General features: G+C 41.5%; 1 long non-coding RNA gene across 2 annotated transcripts in view; it reads left to right on the forward strand.

The window, feature by feature from the left end:
• Positions 1-6,550: 6,550 nt before the first annotated feature.
• Positions 6,551-22,509, forward strand: part of LOC144250798 (uncharacterized) — a 45,793-nt gene continuing 29,834 nt past the window's right edge. For both annotated transcript variants that reach the window (XR_013342573.1, XR_013342574.1), the window contains exons 1-3: positions 6,551-6,634; positions 17,151-17,354; positions 19,258-19,334. This is a non-coding gene — a long non-coding RNA (uncharacterized LOC144250798). The remainder of the gene's footprint in view (positions 6,635-17,150; positions 17,355-19,257; positions 19,335-22,509) is intronic.

Consider the following 22,509-nt stretch of genomic DNA (forward strand, 5'->3'; position numbering starts at 1 on the left):
CAGCTTTCTATATGTGTGTTCTCTGTGAATAGTAATATCAGTAGAAGCACTTTTACTTCTTTTTTTCCAAACTTTAATTTTTTTTCCCCTTGCCTTAATGAACTTCCTAAAACATTTGGCACCAGATTCAGCACAAGAGGTGACAGATCTATCCCTTGCTTTGCTCTAGATCTTAAAAAGTGTTGAGTTTTTCACTGTTAAAGATGATATTGAATATATTTTTTTGTGGTTAGTCTTTATCATTTTGAGAGTGTTTTCTCAGACTTGTAATTCCCTGAGAGTTTTTTAAAATCATGATTGATGCTTGATTTTGTGAAATGCTTTTTTGTATACAATATGAGATAAGTATGTTTTCCTCATTAATTTTATAGATGTTGTGAATGAACTGGTCAATTTTTAAAATGTTTTAAAACAAATTTATTGAGATACACTATTAAATTATTCACACACTATTAAATCTACCCTTTAAAAGTACACAATCAATGTACATATTCACAGAATTGTGCACTTATTACCACAATAAACTTTAGAATATTTTCGTCATTCCCAAACGATACCTTATACCTGCTAGCAGTCAGTCTGTGTTCACAGCTTCTAAAAACACTAGTCAAATTTCTTTCTCTGTGGATTCACCTATTCTGGATTTTTTTTTATAAATGGAGTCATACAATATGTAGACTTTTGTGTTTGGCATCTATTTATTTATATAGTAGTGGATTTTTTTTTTTTATTCCAGGCATTAACCCCAGGAGTTTTTAACCACTGAGCCATGTCCCTAGGCCTTTTTTTTTTTTTTTTTTTTTAGAGAGAGAGAGAATTTTAACATTTATTTTTTAGTGTTTAGCGAACACAACATCTTTGTACTTGGTGCTGAGGATCGAACCCTGGCCGCACACATGCCAGGCAAGTGTGCTACCACTTGAGCCACATCCTCAGCCCCTCCCTAGGCATTTTTAAAAAAAAATTATTTTGGGCTGGGGATGTGGCTCAAGCGGTAGCACGCTCGCCTGGCATGCGTGCAGCCCGGGTCTCTAAATATATATATATATATATATATATATATATATATATATATATATATATATATATTTTATTTAGAGACAGGGTCTCTCTGAGTTGATAAGCACCTTACTAAGTTGCTGAGGCTGCCTTTGAACTCGTGATCCTCCTTCCTCAGCCTCCCAAGTCTCAGAGATTACAAATGGGGGCCACTAAAGGTACGCCTGGCTCATCGTGGGAATTGAATGAAGGGCTTTGCACATGCTAGGCAAGTGCTCTGCCACTGAGCTATTTCCAGCCCTCTTCAAAAACTTTTGAGACAGGCTCTCCCTAAGTTGTCCAGGCTATACTTGAACTTGCAGTTCTCCTCCTTCGGCCTCTCAAGTAACTCAGATGATAGGCATGTACCACTGCATCCAGCTGTGTCTGACTTCTTTCACTTAGCATAAAGTTTTTGAGGATCTTCTATGTTGTCCAGTGTATCCGTAATTGTTTCTTTTGCATGACTCAGTGATAATGCATTGTGCCCACGTACCACACTGCATTTATATATTCATCAGTGGATGGACATTTACATAGTTTCTACATTATACGAATGCTGCTGTCAACATTCATGTACAAGTTTATGTGAAGATATTTGGTTGCATTTGTCTTGAGTAAATACCTACGAGTTGAATTACTGGATCATTGGATGATAGAATCTTCAAGTGTTTGAGGAACAGCCAAAAGGTTTTCTAAAATGAATGTACCATGTGAGCTGGGGTGGGGTGGGGTGCATGACTGTAATCCCAGTAGCTCAGGAGATTGAGGCAGCAGGATGGAGAGTTCAAAGCCAGCCTTAGCAACAGAGAGGTGCTAAACAACTCAGTGAGACCCTGTCCTTAAATAAAATACCAAATTGGCCTGGGGATGTGGCTCAGTGGTCCAGTGCCCCTGGGTTCAATCCCTGGTACTCCCCCCACCCAAATGTACTATGTGATATTCCTATCACCTATACATGAGGTTTCCCATTTATCCACATCTTTGCTGAAATTTGTTATTGTCTTTCTTTCTAAAATATAGACAACATAGTGGGTGGGAAGTAGCATCTCACTGTGGTTTTGATTTGCATTTCCTTAGTGAGTAATGATGGTGAACATCTTTTCACATGTTTATTGGCCACATTTGTATCTTCTTTGGAGAAATGTCTGTTCAAAAACCTTTGCCCATTTTTAATTCAGTTAGTTTTTTAAAATATTTTTTAGTTGTAGATGGACACAATACATTTATTTATTTATCTTTATGTGGTGCTGAGGATCGAACCCTGGCCGCACACATGCTAGGTGAGTGCTCTGCCACCGAGCCACAACCCCAGACCTGAGTTAGTTTTTTTTTTTTTTTCTATTATTGAGTTGTAAGTGTTCTTTACATTCTAGTTACAAGAACTTAGTCATAATTTGTAACTATTTTCTGCTATTCTGTACATTGTCTTTTCTCTTTCTTAATGGTATCATTTGCAACAAAAATATTCTTATTTTGATGAAGCTCAACTAAACTCTTTTTTTGCCTGTGCTTTTTGGTGGCCGTAAGAAATCATTGCCTGAATCAAGGTCATGAAAATTGCTCCTAGGAAATACTGTTTTCTCTGTTTCATGATTCTATGGAACCATATTTACATATGAACAAAACAAAATATCTGGGAGACTTGAAGAAAACACCAGTATGGCTTTCCTCCCAAGAAAACAAGATGGTGCCGGGCATGGTGGTGCATGCCTGTAATCCCAGAGGCTGAGGCAGGAGAATTGCAAGTTCAAAGCCAGCCTCAGCAACTTGTGAGACCCTGTCTCAAAATGAACAATAAAAAGAGCTGCAGATGTGGTTCAGTGGTTAAGAACCTCTGGGTTCAATCCCTGATACCAAAATAATAATAACAACAACACAAGATGGCACCCACACGGCACCTATGCTTGTATTAAGTATTGAAATGTTGAAACCCAGCAAGAGTTGCTTTTGAAATCCACAGAAGGAAAAAAAATGATCCCAATGCATATTTATTAAAACTGCAAGTTATAAAACATCTTTTATTTTCAATTTCTCTTTTTCTATAAGAATAGACAGTTCTATATACATGCCAGAATGACCAAATGTCCTACACTTAATGGCTTTGGATGCAAAAATTTTTGGAAATAATTAATTAACTTAAAATCCAGTCTTCTGAAGCATATTTAATGACTTCTGAAGTGGTAATTCTATAAAAGTCCAGAGAAAAGCACACAAAAAAGGAAATTTTCAAACCACTCAAAAATCCCATATATAGATTATGTCATTAGAAGTTCATGTCTTCAAACCTCTGCACACAACCACAGACACATACAAGTGCATGCTCACACCAGAATACACAGGGAAGAAAGGGCAGATACAATGCATTGAAATATGGAGTTGATATAATGAAGAGTATTCCCTCATACCTGTTTTATATTACTCCATTTATCATTTCTTTGCCATATGTGTATGTGAGGTCTAGGAACTGATCGACACTAAAGGAATTTTATGGAATTTAAAAATAAACTACTACCATGAAAACGTAGGCTATTGGAAAGGATCGATCACGTAATGCTGAGCAAAGAAAGAAGAGCCCAAAACTCCACCTACATTCTAAAAAAATATTTATTATTTAATTTAGTTTAGTTTAGTAATGTGTTCATCTGTGGGTTAATGCATGTGTGCTTCAGGCATCTTATAAGCAAATAGGGGAGTTTCTTGATGTGCAGTAGGATATATTGATTTAGTTAAATAACGTTAGTTCTCATGAGCCATTGTACATCTTGTTTACAACACTTGAACACATGTACCCATTAAGCTGCCAATAGTGTATCCCCTGGGATAGGCTGATTGGGGATAAAGTGTTTCCATATGACTTTCATAGATTTGTGAAAGATTTTTCATAATGCGTATATTATATTTGTAATTCAATAGCAAATCCAGAACAAATGTGTACTGAGGCAATTATTGGTGAAAACTTACTGTGCTGCCCACATGAGGGAGCCCTAAGGAATCTGTATTCCTGAGCATACACAACAGGAGACATGAAGACACAACTGTATCTCACAAGTCTCTGTCTGCTTCAGGGTGAATCATCCATGATTTCACTGTACTTCTTTATAACCAGATGTGGTATTTGAGCATATTGTTAAAGAAACAAGTCTAATTTTTTTTTATTTAATTTTTTAACGGTACTGAGGAGGGAACCAGGGCCTTGCACATGCGCCACAAGTACTCTACCACTGAGCTACACCCCCAGCCCCAAGAAGCATGTCTAATTTTGAGAATATCAAATATGATAGGTTACTTTAAAAAAAAAATCTATTTCAAAGAGTGGATAATGAATCCTGGAAAGTATTCTAGCTACAATAAGTATAGAAGACATATTTGAACACTGAGAGTACACAGGAATTTTAATTTTTCTTTAGTATAAGAGATGAGACAAACATTGTAAACATTTTACTCCTGTTGAGATGGACCACCATCTAGTTTTGGATTTATGACTTCTCAAAATTTGAATAGTTTGCTTGTAGCAGTTATTGTTTTAAATCTCTGAGATAATAAGGCTCTTTGTAGAGTACAATAAACAAATTTTAATTTCTTAAAATATATGTGTGTGGGAATATGGAAATTATATAATATAATGATGACTATTTTGTTAAAAATTACCTTAAGGATTCATTCAATTGCTTTAAGAGAAATATATTAATATGTAACCATTTATATGTGTGGGCATGTTCAAAATTTATCTGTCCTCCATCTATGTATCTATCTATGTATCTATCTATCTATCAATCTTGTGTGATGCTGGGGATTGAACCCAGGACCTCTCACATATGAGGCAAATAGTCTACCACACAGTTATTATAGCTTCAAGTCCCACAATATTATATATTTTAAAGCATGATACTTATTATAGTAATGTTGTAATTAAACTTCACCCTCTTTGTTCATATGTCCATTTAGTTTTTATAATGTCACAGATGTCTCTATGAGCTGTAGTTATCTAATGCCGTCTGATTTTTGCACACTACCTTTCTATTGGCATTACCTCTATGATTAGTAGAGATCTCTTTAACAGAGTTGTTTATGACCTTGCTTTACTTTTTTTTAACTTTGTGTGTGTGTGTGTGTGCTTTAGTCTTGATCAGCACCTGTTTATTTTGGGAATCCTTTGCAAGTACCATTCCTTAGTAACTTACCAGAAAAGGCTGTTGAGACTGCTCCCTAAGTTACATGTACCTTTGCAATCAACTTATAGGAAGCCATTGGCAGACATAAAAATGACATGGGAACATGCCTGTATTCCGATATTAGATAAAACCATGAGACTCGGTTTCCTCTGGCTGGCATTCACCCATATTTGAGTATCTGTATCACTGCTGATGGGTGCTACCGAGTGGGGAGTCTTGGGACTCTCTGGACACATATCTTAAGGATTCCAGAGAAACAGAAGCTTCAGGACTCCCAGGGAACCTGGGAAGCCAGCCCAGCCAAGAAGCGCAGGTACTGGTGCTTAGATTTGCCTTTATCCAAGCTCTTAGGTGTGACCCTTTCCTTTTCCCACGAGGTCTGAATCCCTGAGGTTTGTCCCCTGATACTCCAAGACGATTTGTGCCATGAGAAAATGTTGGAGACGTATTGCTGAGTGCAGAAAAGCGAAATTGCTGAGATTTAGGTAGGTGGAAATTGAATTCTTGAACTGAGAAGACCCCTGGTGAGAGCAGGTTTAAGCCTCAGTTTGACTGGAGATGGAACCAAAAGCAGAATCACAATAGTGTGAGCAGGTTTTTTTCAAACTGGGCAAAACAACAAGGCAACCTTATTTCCTGGGGGTTTATCTCTGGGTAGCCTTTTTTTTGTCCCCACACGGGAGGGGCGGGGGAGAGGGCCAGCAGAGGTGGCAGGGAGGACAGGGCAGTGTAAGATCCAGTTCCTGGAGCAGCACTGACATCATGAGGCCATTCTGGGAAAAGCCCCTAGGCGTTCTCCTTGAGAGGAAAGATCCTCCTTGGTTTGGAAGGGTTTGTTGTGTGACTCCTTCCAGGAGGAACAGGGTCTCAGTTCCTTTTCCTGAGGAAAGGCCCCAGTGTAGGTGACAAAGACTGGGCTGCTGTGAGGCTGTCCAGACACAGGAAGTCCTGGGGTGGAGTCTTGGGACCCTCCCAGTGTGGGAGGGACTAGAGGAAGCCACCAACAAAGTTCTGGGCCTCCGGATATTTGCGTCTTTCCCTGCCCCTTAGATCTTGAGGAAGGCTGACACGTGGTCTCCACAAGAGTGGGGCCCTGGCCCTTTTAGGTCGGAGGGTCAGGGGACGGAGGGCAGGACAATAGCAGGTGGCTTAGAGAAAGGCTCCATGTGCTTGCCCGGGGTCTCAGGTACACCTAAATGGCTTGGAGCTGGGAGGGCCTTGAAGCGGTGTGGAGCAACCCAGCCAGGCCAAGAAGGGTCAGCGCTTCTCCTGGGACAGCAGAACACCCACAAGCAGATGGGGACCCAAACCAAGGCAAGAGGATGAAGACGAACCAACATTTTCAAAGCCCCGGGCTGCTGGAGGTGGCATCCGTGACCTGTGACCTCGCTTCACTTCTTCATTCTTGGCGGTCCTACCAGGTACATTGTAAAGAAGCATGATTCTTTCTCGAAATGCAAAAAGAGGCAAAAATTTTAAATATACGTTAGTATTCCAGCGAATATTTCATAATATTTTTAAAGTGTTCAGGCTACAGATGGAGGGAGCTTCTTTGAACGCTCCAGGTACCAGGGAATTTGAACTTTGCTTTTTAAAAGTAGGTATTATACCTGCAAAGACGAAAGAATGATGGCAACGCCATTTTGATTATTTCTTCTTACCGGGATTGAGGTACCATGTACTGTCCATTAATAGTTTCTCAAATGTTGAATGCTTTGCCAGCAGCAGGTAAATTTTGATAGATTTCTTGAACTAGAAATCTCGAAGTTGCCTGGGAATGTGGGAATGGAAGTCAGGTGGTAGTGCCCTTGCCTAGTGTGCACAAGGCCTGGGTTCCATCCCTGGCACACACACACACACACACAAAAAAAAAATATAGAAAAGTAAACTGCAAAAACATTCCTAAGCACTCAGAAATCTGTGCCTATGTGCATGTGTCCCAAAGACTTGATGGGAACTATACCCAGTGTGCATCCAGTTGGTTTAAGGAGAAGCAAACATGCATCCTAGTGCATAAGTGTGGAAACATTTTGAAGTTACATGTTGATGATCATGGTCCATGTTACACTTGATGTGAGTTGGTTGAAATTCTCAACCAACGTATTAATGTCTTCTTGTCTAAACAATTCTATTAGCAGATGTTAATGAAGATGATAGCTTCACGTAAAGAGTCTGAATGCATCCATTTCAAAGTTTTCTTAGGACAGGCATGTGGGTGATGGAATTTGAGAAATCGCAGTTTCTTCTTGTTTGAAACGTCCCCTTAAAACCAAAACATCTGCTAAATTTTGGTCCTTCCTGATCTTGAGTAGATACTTGAGCTGATAGGGTGACTACTTAATTTTCAAACCAGTATACTTTTCCCAGCTTTATTGAGGTTTGATCAGAAAGGGAAAATTGGAGAATTTCAAGTATACAGTATGTATTGAGACGTATTTACATGGTGAAAGGATGACCACAATCAAGCTAATTAATGGATCCAGCCCCTCATGAATACCTTTTTGTGCACATGTAGTTAGAACCCTTGAAATCATATTTTCCAGAGAAATGCCACTATCAACCTTCATTTATTGAATTCTGTTTGCTCTCCAGTTTACCCAGAAAAAGATAAAAATTTGGTATACATTCTGAAAAGTAGATGAAAAAAGGAACCCTAGTGTTCTGAGACAGAATACACAGTGCCTGTTTATATATATGTTATTATGTGTACATGTATTTTAGATATTTTATGTCTAAGTATATAAATCTCACCATAGCAATGATTAGGTAAGGCAGGACTGAAAATTGTTGAGTCGCAGTATTACAAGTATTTTATGTCCTATATATAAATTTTGAACAATTAGATGAGAATCTAATATTCTTTCATGCATGGGTCAACCTAGAAAGTCTTTGGAAATATTGTATTGTCTAAAACCCAGGTCTTGCAAACTTTTCAGAATGATTTCAGTGTGCCTGGAATCAGAAATGAAAATTTGAGGTTTAAGAAATGATGCATATATAAATCCAATTTAATTGTAAATTTAGTGTAGTGTGTCACTATAAATAAGAATGGGAGTGAATATGGAAAGCGTTCTTGGTGACTGGCACTTTTACTCTTGATCGGCATTTGGTGATTTTTCTAAATTCTATGCAAGCAGTAGTATATCTTGCTTATGCTAAAGCACTAAGACTGGCCCCCAGGATTAAGTGAGTGGGACATGCATACACAATAATGTCATTAAAGGTCACATAATGACTTACTTGAAGGGACTGTGCTTGTATTGCACTGCTAAATGATGAAACCGTGGGGAAAACTCATCAGCTTCTTGACCAGAATTTATGCGAGTTCAAGAATATGCGTCAGTCTGAGAGGTACATACTGTGGAATTTGGATATGAGAACCCACTGGCCCCTTCTCTTCAGGTGCTACAACTTCCATTTGAAACACAAAGCCAAAGGCTCAGGTCAGAAAATGGAGGCCTCCCAGAGAAAATGGCCATGAGACAAGTCACCTGACCTGGGGCCCAGGGTTTTAATTCTCTAGGCCCTTATTTGCATCTGCTTTTTCACCTTCTTACCCCGGACCTCTGAAAATTGCTCTCTTGGAAGCAAATAACTTGAGGAAATGTTGGGAATCCAGGATGAAGGAAGGAGAGCAGATCTGCAAAGGCTTGGTAGAGTGCAAATGGAATTCCTGAAAGACAAAGAGCAGTTGATGCTCTGGGTGATTTAGTCCTCAGGTGGATTTCAGAGTGAGGCCAGAAGCAGCATTTCCCCAAACAAGGCAAGCTCCCTAGGCAGCTTCCTTTCTGGCTCTTTTGTCTTTGGGTGACTGGCTTTTTTTTTTTTTTTTAAGTCAAGTGGGTGGGAGTCCAGGGGCCTGGGAAGCAGGTCTAAGCAGCTTTCCCAAGGCAGTACTGCCACCAAGAGGAAGTAGTTTGACAGAACCCCAAATTGTGAGGGGACTCCCTGAGGCCCAGCAGCTGAAAAAGGTTGGGCCTTTTGTGAAAGTGAGTGGACCCTAGTAGTCCTGGGTAGGCCTCCTTGACTTCAGATCAGGAGCTCTGGACAAAGGCGGGAAGCCAGGGAATGGGACAGTCTCCCCAGTGAAGGAAAGCCTGGAGTAAATCACTCAGATCCTTTTTTTTTTTTTTTTTTTGCGGGGGAGGAGTCTGGGCATCCTTCTTTTTCTAAGGGACAGAAATGGGTTCTTTAGCTGTTGGCCTTCTCCTAAGGAAGATGACACCCTTGAGGCTTGGGACATAACACCGTTCATTCCATGAGAGCAAGTATTGTTCTCTGTGCCTGCGACTTAGTGAACACACAGCCACACTCCACAGGAAGTAGAAAGTTGGCACCAAAGAGGACCACTGAGGCTTCTTTGCAAGAGTGGCAAGGGAGAGTGGCAGAATGTCCATTGTCCAGGTTCTGCTATAGCATGTAGTTTTGTTTGTTTTTTTTTTTTTGTTATTATTTTCGTTGTACACGGACACAATACCTGTATTTGATGTATTTGTATGTGGTGCTGAGGATCCAACCCAGGGCTTCACATGAACTAGACAAGGTCCTCTACTGCTAAGCTATAGCTCCAGGCCCTAACACTTGGTTTTCTTAAGCCTCTGGAAAGACTGAAATCCTACTCCAAGTCCTCATGAAGGGAGTTGTTCACAACTGGACTTAGGGATGGAAAAACAAAATTGGAACTTCAGGATCAAAGCGTCCCACTTGGTGAATATGAGGAAAACGGAATTTTTTAAAAAGCCTCTCTTGGGCTGGGGATATAGCTGAGTTGGTGGAGCGCTTTCGTAGAAAGCACAGGCCCTGGGTTCAATCCCCAGCACCACAGATAAATAAATAAATCAAAAGCCTATCATTCTCTTCTTATTACATGCATGGATAATTGAAGTTCAACACACACCAACATGGATTCAGAAAAGGGAATGAGATACCTCCAAGCCAAGCAGCTAACTTTGTAAGTTTTTAGAGTGCTTCCAATAGTTTGCTTTATTAAGCTTCTTGACTGAAGACGATCATTTGACTGCTATATATTTGCCCCATTTGTGCATTTTTTTCAAGATAAGTGTTAGGATTTGAGCAACCATAAAGGAATACTATAAGATTTACCCATAAGAAAACTGTCAGGTTTCCCATGAATATTTAATGTTATTGGAAAGTGCTTATCATCCAGTGTTCAGTCAAGAATCCATGGTACCGTTATGGTAAGCATAATGAATTCCAATATTATAATGTAACTCTTAAACAAACAAACAAAAAAAAAGAATTTGCTCAGCATGGTGATGCATGCCTGTAATCCCAGAAACTTGGGAGACTGAAGCAGGAGGATCACAAGTTCAAGGCCAGCCTCAGCAATTGAGCGAGTCCCCAGGCAACTTAGGGAGACCTTGTCTTAAAATAAAAAATAAGGGGCTGGGGTTGTAGCTCAGTGTCAGTGGTTGCCTAGCATGTGTGAGGCACTAGTTTGATCCCTAGCACTGCATTAAAAAATAAATGAATAAACAACTAAAAATTTTTTAAATTTCTTTTATATTTTATTTTTTAGTTGTAGTTGAACACAATGCTTTTATTATTTTTTAAATTGGCTTTTATGTGGTGCTGAGAATCGAACCCAGGGCGTTGCACTTGCTAGGTGAGGGCTCTGCTGCTGAGCCACAACCCTAGCCTCTAAAAAAACATTTTAAAAAAATAAAAGGGGCTGGGGCTGTGGTTCAGTGGTTAAATGCCTTTGGGTTCAATCCCAGAACCAAACCAAACCAAACCAAACAAAAAGCCCCAGGACATCAAACTCCATGTATATTATAACCTGTATTGATTTGAAAAAATGGAAATGTTTAGTATATGTGGGCATGTGTTTTGAGCACTGTGCTGGCCACTGAGATGCAGGCTAAGTCTATTTAATTAAATATCAGTTCTTTATTCAGTTTTAAAAAAAAAATTTAGTTGTAGTTGGACACAATGCCTTCATTTTTAAATTGATTTTTATGTGGTGCTGAGGATCGAACCCAGCGCCTGGCACGTGCTAGGGAGCGCTCTACCACTGAGCCACAACCCCAGCCCTCTTTATTCACTTTTACAATATTTAAACAAACACACTCATCAAGCTGCTAATAGTAGTTCCCTTCGGGAAAGCGGGAGTTGGGATCAAGCGTTTCCATTTGTCCTTGATAGGCTGTGTATTTAAGAAGGCATCAACATTTTTGTAATGTGAGGACCAGTAAAGGACAAATGTGTGCAGTACAGAAGTCACTGTTGTAAGTTTCAACTTGTTGGCCATTTGAGATTTTGAATATTTGTGTCTCTAACTGAGCAGGGAAAACAGGAGAAATCAAGATACTCTAGGTTTCCAAGTCCTTGTCTCCTCCAGTGGGCCTTACTTGTGACCTCTCTGTACTTCCCTTTACATGGCTAATGTGGCTGGTCATTTTGGGATGCTTATTCTAAGAAATGCAAAAGCTAAGAAGCAAAATTAAAATTATTACATATTCTGAAGAATAGTTGATGATGTTTGCAATGACCTCAAACTACAATAACTCAGGAAAGCTTATCTGAACACTTGAGATGAAAGGTAACCGGGATTTTAGGTTAAAAAACGTATATTTGGAGCCGGGCGTGATGGCGCACGCCTGTAATCCTGGGGGCTCCAGGGGATGAGGCAGGAGGATCACAAGTTCAAAGCCAGCCTCAGCAATTTAGTGAGGCCCTAAGAAACTCAGTGAGACCCTATCTCAAAATTAAATAGTCAAAAGGGATAGGGATGTGGCTCACCAGTTAAGCACCCCTGGGTTCAATCCCCAGAACCAAAAAAAAAAAAAAAAAAAGGAATTCAGTTTGCTTTGTATTGATCTTATACCTAGACAGTTTTGATACATTGTCTTCTATGTATCTATAGTTATACAGGACATTTTATTCTATGATTTTTGTTCTGGGGCAATTGACCACGGAGGTACATCCCCAGTTCTTTTTATTTTTCTGCTTTGAGACAGGGTCTTGCTAAGTTGATGAGCCTGGTCTCCAACCTGTGATCCTCCTGCCTCGGCTTCCCAAGTCGCTGGGATAACAGGCATGCTTCACCACACCTGGCTATATGTGATATTTTAATTTTTTTTAATAATCCTAATGCTTCAATTCCATTTTTCTTTCTTCATTGCCTGCAGGAATCTCTGCAGTAGAATTGTGATTGAGTAAACATCTACTTTTACAGCTGAGAAAGGAATTCTTTTGCTATTTCCTCACTGACCATTACACTTGGGCGTAGGTTTCTTAGGTGCCTAAAGTACACTGAGTGTGTAAATGCCCTAATTGTTCCTTTCCGTGTGTCCAAGCCCTTGAAATGTGAATTTTCAGCTCCTTCCGTCAGAAGATTGAGTCTGAGCCTGGTGTGGTGGCACTTGTCATCCCAGCGACTCCGGAGGCTGAGGCAGGAGGATCATGGGTTGGAAGCCAGCCTCAGCAATTTAGCAAGACCCTAAAGAGAAAATGTCTCAAAATAGAAAACGTAAACAGGACTGGGTATGTAGTCAGTGATAGAGTGCCTCTGAGTTCCACCCTGCATATTGAAGGAAAAGAAATGTGGAGTCTGTCAATGGTGAGCCGATTGTCAACGTAGGCCTCGGCGGGGTCTTGTGTACTTCCATTTCTGCCTTGCGGACTTGCTATCAGGGTATAAATACACTCAGGCGAGGCTCCTTGAGGATGAGATGCATGGGGAGGAGAAACTAGCAGCCTCCTCAGTGAATTTACCCCTAAACATGGAAGAGACAGGATTTGTCGAGCCTCCGACATGGCCCAAAGCCCATGACAGACGCTGGAGAGTCCTTGCAAGACCTGGAAAACAACAGCATACTTGCAGATTGGTGAGTGATAGTTAAAGTTCTTCTTTTAAACCAAGTTACAAACTAGTTGTCGAGTGGAGTTGAAAAGTAGTTTTTCACGCAGCATGACAAGTTGATAACAATAATCTGATTATGGAAATTCCTTTATGTTCATGGCTTCATTAAAACTTATACTGTGAATGCTCTTGGGTTTTGTTTTGTGCCAGGAGGAGCACTTAACCACTGAGCCACACCCCCAGCCGTATATTTTGTATTTTATTTAAAGACAGGGTCTCACTGAGTTGCTAAGCACCTCGCCATTACCGAGGCTAGCTTTGAACTCACCATCCTCCTGTCTGGGCCTCCCAAGCTGCTGGGATTACAAGCATGCGCCACCGCACCTGGCTGCTATTCAGATTTACCAAATCTGTTGTTGGTTTTCTGAACCTATTGAGATGACCATATACTTCTCTCCTTTTCTTGGAAAATCAGGGAGTGACAAGTATTCCTTTTACAGGTTATCCTCCCTTGTGCTCATGAGGTGAATACAACCTGGTCATTTTATTTTCTTTTACATAATTCTGAATTCATTTTACTAAGATACTAGAATTTTTACGCTTATATTCATGAGTGGGTCTCTAATTTCATTTGTACTCACACTCTTCTTTTTAGGGGGAGGGTACCCTGGGTTGAACCCCCAGGGGTGATGAACCACTGAGCCACATCCCTAGACCTTTTTATTTTTTCTTTTGAGAGGGTCTCACTAAGTTGCTCAAGCTGGCCTCAAACTTGCTGTCCTACTGCCTCAGCCAAACAAATCACTGGAATTACAGGCAAGTTGATGGGATCACAGGTATGTGCCATCATGCCCGGCTATTTTGTTTTGTTTTAGTTTTGTTGTTGTTGTTATTTTTTTTAAAAGAGAGAGAGAATTTTTTTAATATTTATTTTTCAGTTTTTGGTGGACACATCTTTATTTTATTTGTATGTGGTGCTGAGGATCAAACCCAGCGCCCCGTGCATGCCAGGCGACCGCGCTACCGCTTGAGCCACATCCCCAGCCCCTGTTGTTGTTATTTTTAATTTTTTTTTTTTTTTTGTACTGGGGATTGGACCCAGGAGCACATCCTCAGCCCTTTTTATTTTTTATTTTGAGATGAGATCTGGCTAAGTTCCTTTGGGCCTTACTAAGTGGCTAAGGCTGGCTTTGAACTCGTGATCCTCCTGCCTCAGCCTCGAGAGCTGCTGGGATTACAGGCATTTGTCAATGCATCCAGCCCCCATAGACTTTTTCACTTGGTAGTTTGTTTGTCTCATGCAAATTCTTTGATATATGAAAGGAGAGGATTTCATCTTTTATATTTTGTTTTCAGTAGAGGGAGATGAAGTCGTGGTCCAACGTTAAAGCCAACCATGAACAAAAATGAATCAGATCTGAAACTTTTACCTGTTTAAAAACGTATTTTCGGGAGGCTGGGGCTGTAGCTCAGTGGCAGAGCGCTTGCCTAGCATGCGTGGCGCTGGGTTCCATCCTCAGCACCACATATAAATAAACAAATAAAATAAGGGCATTCTGTCCATCTACAACTACAAAAAAAATTTTTTTAAAACATGTTCTTATTACCTGTTAAGTAATGTTTGTCATTTGTTTCAATGATTTGTTGTTTTCTGAAAAAAGCAACAAGGAATAATAACATTGCTTGGCAAATGAGAAGAAATATAACCTAAAATGAAATGAAATCTTTAAAAATAGAGGGCACAAAACTAATAATATGAGAAACTTCCTGTGTTCCAGTGTAAAAAGATGAATTATGGGACAAACTCTGAACACGCTGGATTTGGGATTGATTCGTATTTGAAAACATACTGTTCAGGGCTGGGGGTGTGGTTCAGGGGTAGAGCACTTGCCTAGCACGTGTGAAGCACTGGGTTCTATCTTCAGCACCACATACAATTTCATGAATAAAATAAGGGTATTGTGTCCAACCAAAATATATATCATGGTTTTCAATGTGAGGGACTGTATGTCACACAGAGATGAGAGAGATCAAAACGTTCCTCCTAGGGACCCAAACCAGCAGTTGCCTCCCAATTGACATAGACCTAGTGTAACCCAATAAATGGAGCAGGACTTCTTGAGAGCCTGAATACTGGTCATTTCCTTGACCAAACTTTGCAGATTCCTCTGAGCTTGCTCTTTGAGGAGACTTAGGTTAGGGCCCTTTCTTGGGTCTGCCTAGCCCAGTTGTAACTAGACTCTTATTGAGTCACTTTAGCAAGGCTCCCCCTACCCTTGACGTCACCTCCTAGTGATTTCCCACGTACTGGTCTCCATCACTGTGCTCCTTGGCTATAATTCGGTCTTCGTGTGTTCAAAGTTAATCCTGTCTTTTTCTTTCTCCCGTTGTTATTATTATCGGCATCCTGGGGATTGAACTCGGGGCCTGCCTCATGCCGGGCAGGTGATCTAGCAACATTCCCAGCCCAATGCTCTTTTCTTAAGAAAAAAATATGGCCTTTAATTAGGTATATAAAAAATAACATGAGAACAAGATGCTCTAAGGCTTGTACATTCTCTATAGATGAAAGGAGTTCTACTTAGTTCACTTGTAGTATGGCATCACTGAAGAGAAGGAAGAAGCCTAGCATAGTTCTTCCTGAAGCAGAAAGCCAGTTTACTACAATCAATCCTGATTTCCCTACCATTTTTCTGTAGCAATACTGATTTGCTGTCGGAAATGTCCAGTGTTTAGCTCTAAGTGATTAAAAGGGGCAGAGCGAGGAGTTTGGTATTTTTTTTCCAGGTGAATTCTTCCTATTTCCTGGCTTCTCCTTCCACAAATCTATGACTATGTATCCTCGCAGGCGCAGTCATGTGACTTCTCCCAACTGATCTGGGCAAATGCAGTGGGTTGTTGTGGGGAACAGAGGGAGGCAGCTAATCCCATGCCACCAGGCCTACCTGCAGGCTTCTGATATTTGAACCTTTGGGCTGGGGATGTTGCTCGGTGGTTGAGAATGTGCTCAGCATGCCTGAGACCCTGGGTTCAAGAAGGAAGGAAAGAAAGAAGGGAGGGAGGGAGGGAGAAATGGGGAGGAAGGAAAGAAAAACGTCCAATACTCTTGAGTAAAATCTTCCTTACCATTTTCGCAAGCAAATGGATAATTTTGTCATTGGCAATGGTAAGCCAAGTAAAGAAACAGGGTGCCTGATGCCTACAGATACCTTAATCCTGCCCCTGATTTTTCACAAGTTTCTTTTTTCGGTCTGAGAATGGATATTCGGCTTCAAAAGCACACCACTTGATTATACTGGATTATGTAAGGGTACTTGGGTACCCTTGAGATGTAAAATCGAGTAAACAACACAACTGCAAGACCACCAAGAGTAAAGATTGCTGAGAAAACGAGATTCCTGATGACGGTGGTGGTTAGGCCACAGTTTGGTTTCCAACAGAAACCAAAAGCATCGTGAGCTTCATTAACTGAACTGTGCACAATATTAGGCTGCCATGTTTCTTTGGGCCTTTTTTCTCTGGGTGGAGTCTTGTGAGACGGGAAGGGTGGGAGAAGAGTGCCTTGTCTGGGCTTGTTGGACTATTTAGAGCACTACTGCCATCACCTGCAAGTAGTTTCAGAATACTCCTGTCATTACAGTTTCCTAAAGTGAGGCCTACTCGTTGGGAAAGATCCTGCCTGTCGAGAGACCTAACCCTGGGCTCCAAGGTGGGCCTCTGTGCCTTCTCTGGAGGCCCCAAGGGAGACCTGGACCCTGGCACTCACTTAGCATAGAATCTGGAGAGTCACGGGGCCTGGCGTGCATCAGCAGCAGCCTGGAGATGTTGTCACAGGACAACGTGGGGAGGAGCCTCAGCTCCTTTTGACAGTGTGGAATCTCAATCTCCAGCGTCACAAGAAAAGACCTGTCTTAAACTCATTATGCATTAGCTATGAGTCCACCACAGGAGAAATGCAGTGGCGTCTGGTATGCTTATTGTGTGCCAAAGACCACCCTGAATTCTGCAGCCCAGTCCACCTTTGGCTAGCTGAAGATATTCACAGGTCCAAATGGGGTTACCAAGGCATGAGGCTGATCTCCCTGTGACATGTCACCCTGTTGATCTCCAAGGTTGATGGAGCTGGTCCGGCTGGCTAGGGGGAGACCCACTTCATCCTTCACTGCTCCGTGTGCATCTCTCCTGAACCTCACTACATTCAAAAGAATGATCTTCCACATCGAAGCTTCAAACAAACTTCAAACCAACTCTCAAAACAGGGATGCCAAGTGGAGAGGGAGGGAGAAGGAAGAATTCTCCATGCCCAGAAGGAGCAGGTAGGTACACTGGTGTAGCTGATTTCTCAGGCCTAGAGAAAACGGTTGGTGGAGTTTGTTCTTATCTCCCACCTCACAAGAAACAGGCCCACGAGGCCTCTTGGTCGTCAATCAGACAGGAAAAGGAGAAGAGTGCCGAGTAGTAGAATAGGATTTGTGAACCCAAGCCTCAAGGGCTTTAAATTCCTCTGGAAAAGATCAGGGACAAAGAGTTCCATGCACTCCCCTTTTGACTTCATCTGAGATAGGTCTCTGCTTCCAGCAAATTTTGTTTGATCTGAGAGTTCTACCAAGCACAGCAAATGCTGCTGAATGTCCATTAGGAAAAGACTGTTAAACTCTGCCAGAAGCTCCCAGGGATCCTCGCACCATAGCATAGTGACCTCACATAAGGGCCTGCTGGGTTGCGTTCCAAAAGGAAGAAAACAGAGAGGAATGCACCATAGGGCCTGCATTTATCTTTGAGTGGGTTCTTTGGGTGCGGTGCACATGGCTTCCTCTGACTTTCTGCGAACTTGAGTTCCTCCTGCCTTAGCCTCCCACAGTGCTGAGATTACAAGTGTGCTCCACTGAGCCCTACCTCTACTGCCTTACCATAGTGTGAACGTTGGCAGTATCTTGAAAGGAACCGGAAGAAGCGAGAGGCCAGTAGTAGTCCAGCGGCTGCCAGCAGATTGTGACCCACTGTCATATGGCAAGCAGAGGTCTCTACCTGGTGTGGGTAGGTTTGCAGGAATCTGTGGGTAGTGAAATGCAGGTCCTGCTGGGCACTTCTCTGTTGTTTGCGCCTCTTGGTGCAAGAGTTAGCAGGCGTCCACTTGGTCTCGCTGTGCTAGGAGCCAAGCATCCCATGTTGTGGCACGGCCACGGTGTCAAAATAAGCCAGTCCTTGTGGCGTGTTGCACGAACAGGTGTGCTTTTGAAGGTCTCAGGCACGCCTGAATGTCTCATTACCTGTAACTGAGACACCTGGAGACAAGTCAGATTACCTATCTGGGACAGGAATCACTTCTTCTAAGGGAGCATTGGCTTAAAAGCATGGAGCCTGAGCGGCGCACACCTGGAATCCCAGCAGCTCAGGGACTGAGGCAAGAGAATAGTTCAAAGCCAGTCTCAGCAATTTATCAAGACCCTGACTAAAAAGAAAATATAAAAAGTGTTGAGGATATGACTCAAGTCAGTGGTTGATCTCCGAAGGGTTCGTTCGGTCCCAGGTACCAAATAAAAATAAAAACAGGTGGAAAAGGAATTCAATTATTATTGTCAATTTCAAAAAATGCAAATTAGACACTAGTGGACAGTGCAAACAATTGAATATGATCATGAATTTTTTAAAGTTATTGCCTTAAGCATATGTTTAAGTCTTTTAATCTGAACTTTTTAATGTCCTAATATTTTATATGTATATGTCATGTGATCATGATAACTACTAAAATATTTCACAATCTAAAAAAAAAATAAAATAAAATAAAGTTATTGCCTTCCGCGGTGACATTGCTCTGCCATTACTTCATTTGGTAGACGCTGTTGTATAATGTGGATTGTGAAGAAGCAAAGATTGTGTCTTGAAATAAAAAAGAAGTGGATATATGTCAGTGGTACAAGGTGATACTGAAGACTTTGTATAAAGTTAAAATATATAAAATTATATCTAATCAGAAATTGAATGTTAGTTGTGTGTGGGTACATCCATTTATATAAACACACAATTTTTAAACGCTTTATATTTGTGATCACGGTCTGTGTGAGAGTATGTCTGAAGGTGATATTTTTGATCGAACTATTTTATGCTTAGTTTTCTGTTCTTTTTCTTTTCTGGTGGGACCAAGGATGATTGAACCCAGGGACCCTTCCACCACGGAGACACCCCCAGGCCTTTTAATTTTTGTTTATTTTGAGACAGGGTCTTGTGAAGTTCCTAAGGCTGGCTGTGAACTTGGGATCCTCCTGCCTCAGCCCTGGGAGCTGCTGGGATTACAGGTCTGTGTTACTTGCCCAGTTTCTATCTTTCGTCCTTTTATTTCTATTTCAATAAGCACACTTGAATGAAAGTCTTGAATGTGAAAGGTGGGAATACAGATACCTTGATGTCCTCTCAAAGCACACATCTGCATGACTGGATTCCAGAGATGGCTGCTTTGAGCATTTGTTGAATTTTGCTTTCTTCATGGATTTTAAAGATAAAATTATAAGACAAAAATTTAGGATAAAAACATGAGAGTCATGTAAAGCTACTGAATGTGTCTAGAATAAAACTGTATAACATAAAGATATAAGTAAATGTACATAATATGCATGGAATTTAGTCATGCATCTATAGATAATGAGATTTTTATGGATGAAAATAGTTAAGATATTTGGTGATGAACAGGCCACATGATATAACTCAAAGGTTTAAGAAAATCTGTACAATTCAACTACTGAAATTATTTTATGGCGATAACAAAAATGGCTCAGGAATGGGAAGAAAAAATATGGGGTTGGAAAGACAGTGTGAATTCAATTTAAGATCAAATTTATTGTGCTACTTGAATATCTACATACAAGTTCGTGACAATGTATTCAAAGAATGGCAATAATATTCAAAGTGGTATAGGCATCGAACCAAAAGTGTGAAGACACTGCTTTTCTCTAGATCTGCATATGGCGAATTTCTGAGTCCTTTGGAAGCTCCATATATTAGTTATCAAAGAGAAAACATGTGACTAATCCCTAAGTGAAAACCGGCAGGACACCTATAGCACAGCCATAGGAAACAGTCTTCGGAAATTCAACCATAAGGGAACATGCTCATGCTCCTAGGTCAGATGACAAAGCCATGAGAGAATATAGGTTTTTTTTTTTTTTTTAAGGTGTTCATGGGATGAAAGCCAGGACTGTGCACATTAGTTCTTAAAAAAAAAAAAAAAATCGACAAATAAAAAACCAAGGAGAAAATACAGTTGAAGAAAAAAAAAAAACTGTTCACAAACGAGATGATTCTGTAACCCATGTGATAAAATATTATGTATAAGAACACATAAAGATACACACCCCATAGAGTCAAGACTAGTAGTAGAAGCATATTTCATGCCATGGACACATGTCATGTTCTCATCTTTAATGAGGAGAAAAAGGGAAATGGATGCTAAAGGAAGTTTAAGCATCATGGCCTCCTTGGAAACCTCCTGAGAAATTATTGCCTCTAATTCAGTTCAGAGGATGTGAAACCAAAGGAATGCTGGAGTCCCTGCTGGCCTTGGAGCATGGCCAGGTCACTGACCACCTGGGTTGGTGACCGGTTGGCCACAGAAGATCCCCTCCAGCTTCAGCAGCCTGCTCACTTGTCTGCTTTCATCCCAGGGATTTATCCTCTGATGCTGTGTCATCTCCAGGGGCAGGAACACTGAGTACAGAAAGCCACACCTGAATGGACGAGATCCTGTGGAAAATGAAGTTCCACCAGGACAAGGCTCCTGAGGAAAGAAGAGGAGATCCAGGCCCCAGCGTGGTTTCTGATGAAACCTGAAAGTGTTACCACTATTTACCGGTGCCAAGACCTTGCTTCCCCAAATGCTGAAGTACAACACCAGAGAAGCAAGCCTAGGCGAGTTTAGAGTGGAAAGTAGAAGCTGTATTAAAGGACAGCAGAGGTTTCTTCTCTGTATAGGTTTCTTCTCCCCAGAGGCAAAAAGGGACCCAAAAGGCAAATCCCTGGAAGAGCAAGGTCTTCCCTTTTTTTTTTTTTTTCCTAGCTAAGGTCTTCTTTCAGCTTTCCTACACTTATGTCCTTTGTTTCCCTTTATCTTTCAGTGACAGAATGCAGATGGGAAGCCCCAAAAGGTGGTAGATATAGGTGGGCTGAGGGGTAATCTGGGCAGGAAGGGCCTTGGGCAGCTCTAGATTACCACTCCCTTGTTTGCTGCCAGCTGATGCGTGAACATTTCCTTAGGCTAGGCTCTGGGCCTTGGGGACATTAACATTTCAATTTCCCCAAGTGCTGCTCTGGTTTCCTGGACTCCATTCTCTACAATGGCCTCCATTTTATTTATCTTACTCTACATTTACACCTGATTTACCTAACTACGCTAATTACCTCTCTGCAAATCTAGCTTCAAAAGCAATCTCAAGTTGGAGTCCAGTCTGACCAATCTGCAAAATCCCCTCTCAAAATCAGAAATGAAAAAGTTTTTGAAAATCTCAATTCCAGTTCCAGCACACACAAAAAGCATCCTAGACAGCTTGTTCCAACGCAGAGGGCAAAAGGCAAGAGAGCCAAGTTTCCTAAGCCCTTGTCTCTGGGAGGCGTTTTTTCAGACAGGAAGGGCGGGAGAAGGGCGCTCATGAAGAAGGCTGGTGGCCATGTCTGCAGCCCTACTGCCATCGTGCGGAAACAGTTTCTAGATACCCAGCGCCATTCAAGCCTCCTTCCCAGGAGGCCGAGCTGTTGGTCAGATCGGGCAGGCAGGGAGTTGGAAGATCTTTGGGCTCAGATCTGGGCCTCCTTGCCTTCTCCTAGGGCCCTGAGGGACAGACCTGGGCACTAGCGCGGCCTCAGCATAGAACCTGCAGAGCAAGGGGCCAGATTTGACCCAGAGCAGCCAGGAGGTGTTTCCCACAGGAAGTTGTGGGGCGGGGCCTCAATGTTGAGCTGTGTGGACTGGGCCTGAGGGACACAGTGAAAAGGATAATGTAGGTGCTTCTGGATGCTTCTTTCCTTCTTTCCCTTTTTTTGTTTTAAATAATTTATTTTATAGTAGAATGCATTTGGACATATAGTACACAAATATATGTACTTCTCCTTCCTGTGGCTGCACATGGTTCAGAGTCAATCCACTAGTATGTTCATTCGTGGATACTTATTTCCTGTTCAGGTTCCTTTGAGCAAGAGATGGCACTCCCTTTTGTGAAGTCACCTTGCTGTTGTGCTTGAGTCCCTTGTCCCCCGGGACAGGAACAAAAAGGAGAGGCCACTTGAAGGTGGCACAGGGCAGCATCAGATGTGTTTCCAGTAAGTCACGTGCAGACCCAATTGTATGGTGGCCATGAAGCCCTGAAGAGAAGGGCAGAGGAGAGTAGGAACAACTCTTTAGTGCAGGCGATGTGCTAGAGCAATAAGCACCACGAACAAGAAGGATCAACACTCCAAACTACATTTGGAAAGCTGTTATTTGGT

This window comes from Urocitellus parryii, chromosome X (genome assembly GCF_045843805.1).
Source record: "Urocitellus parryii isolate mUroPar1 chromosome X, mUroPar1.hap1, whole genome shotgun sequence".
Taxonomy (NCBI): Eukaryota; Metazoa; Chordata; class Mammalia; order Rodentia; family Sciuridae; genus Urocitellus; species Urocitellus parryii.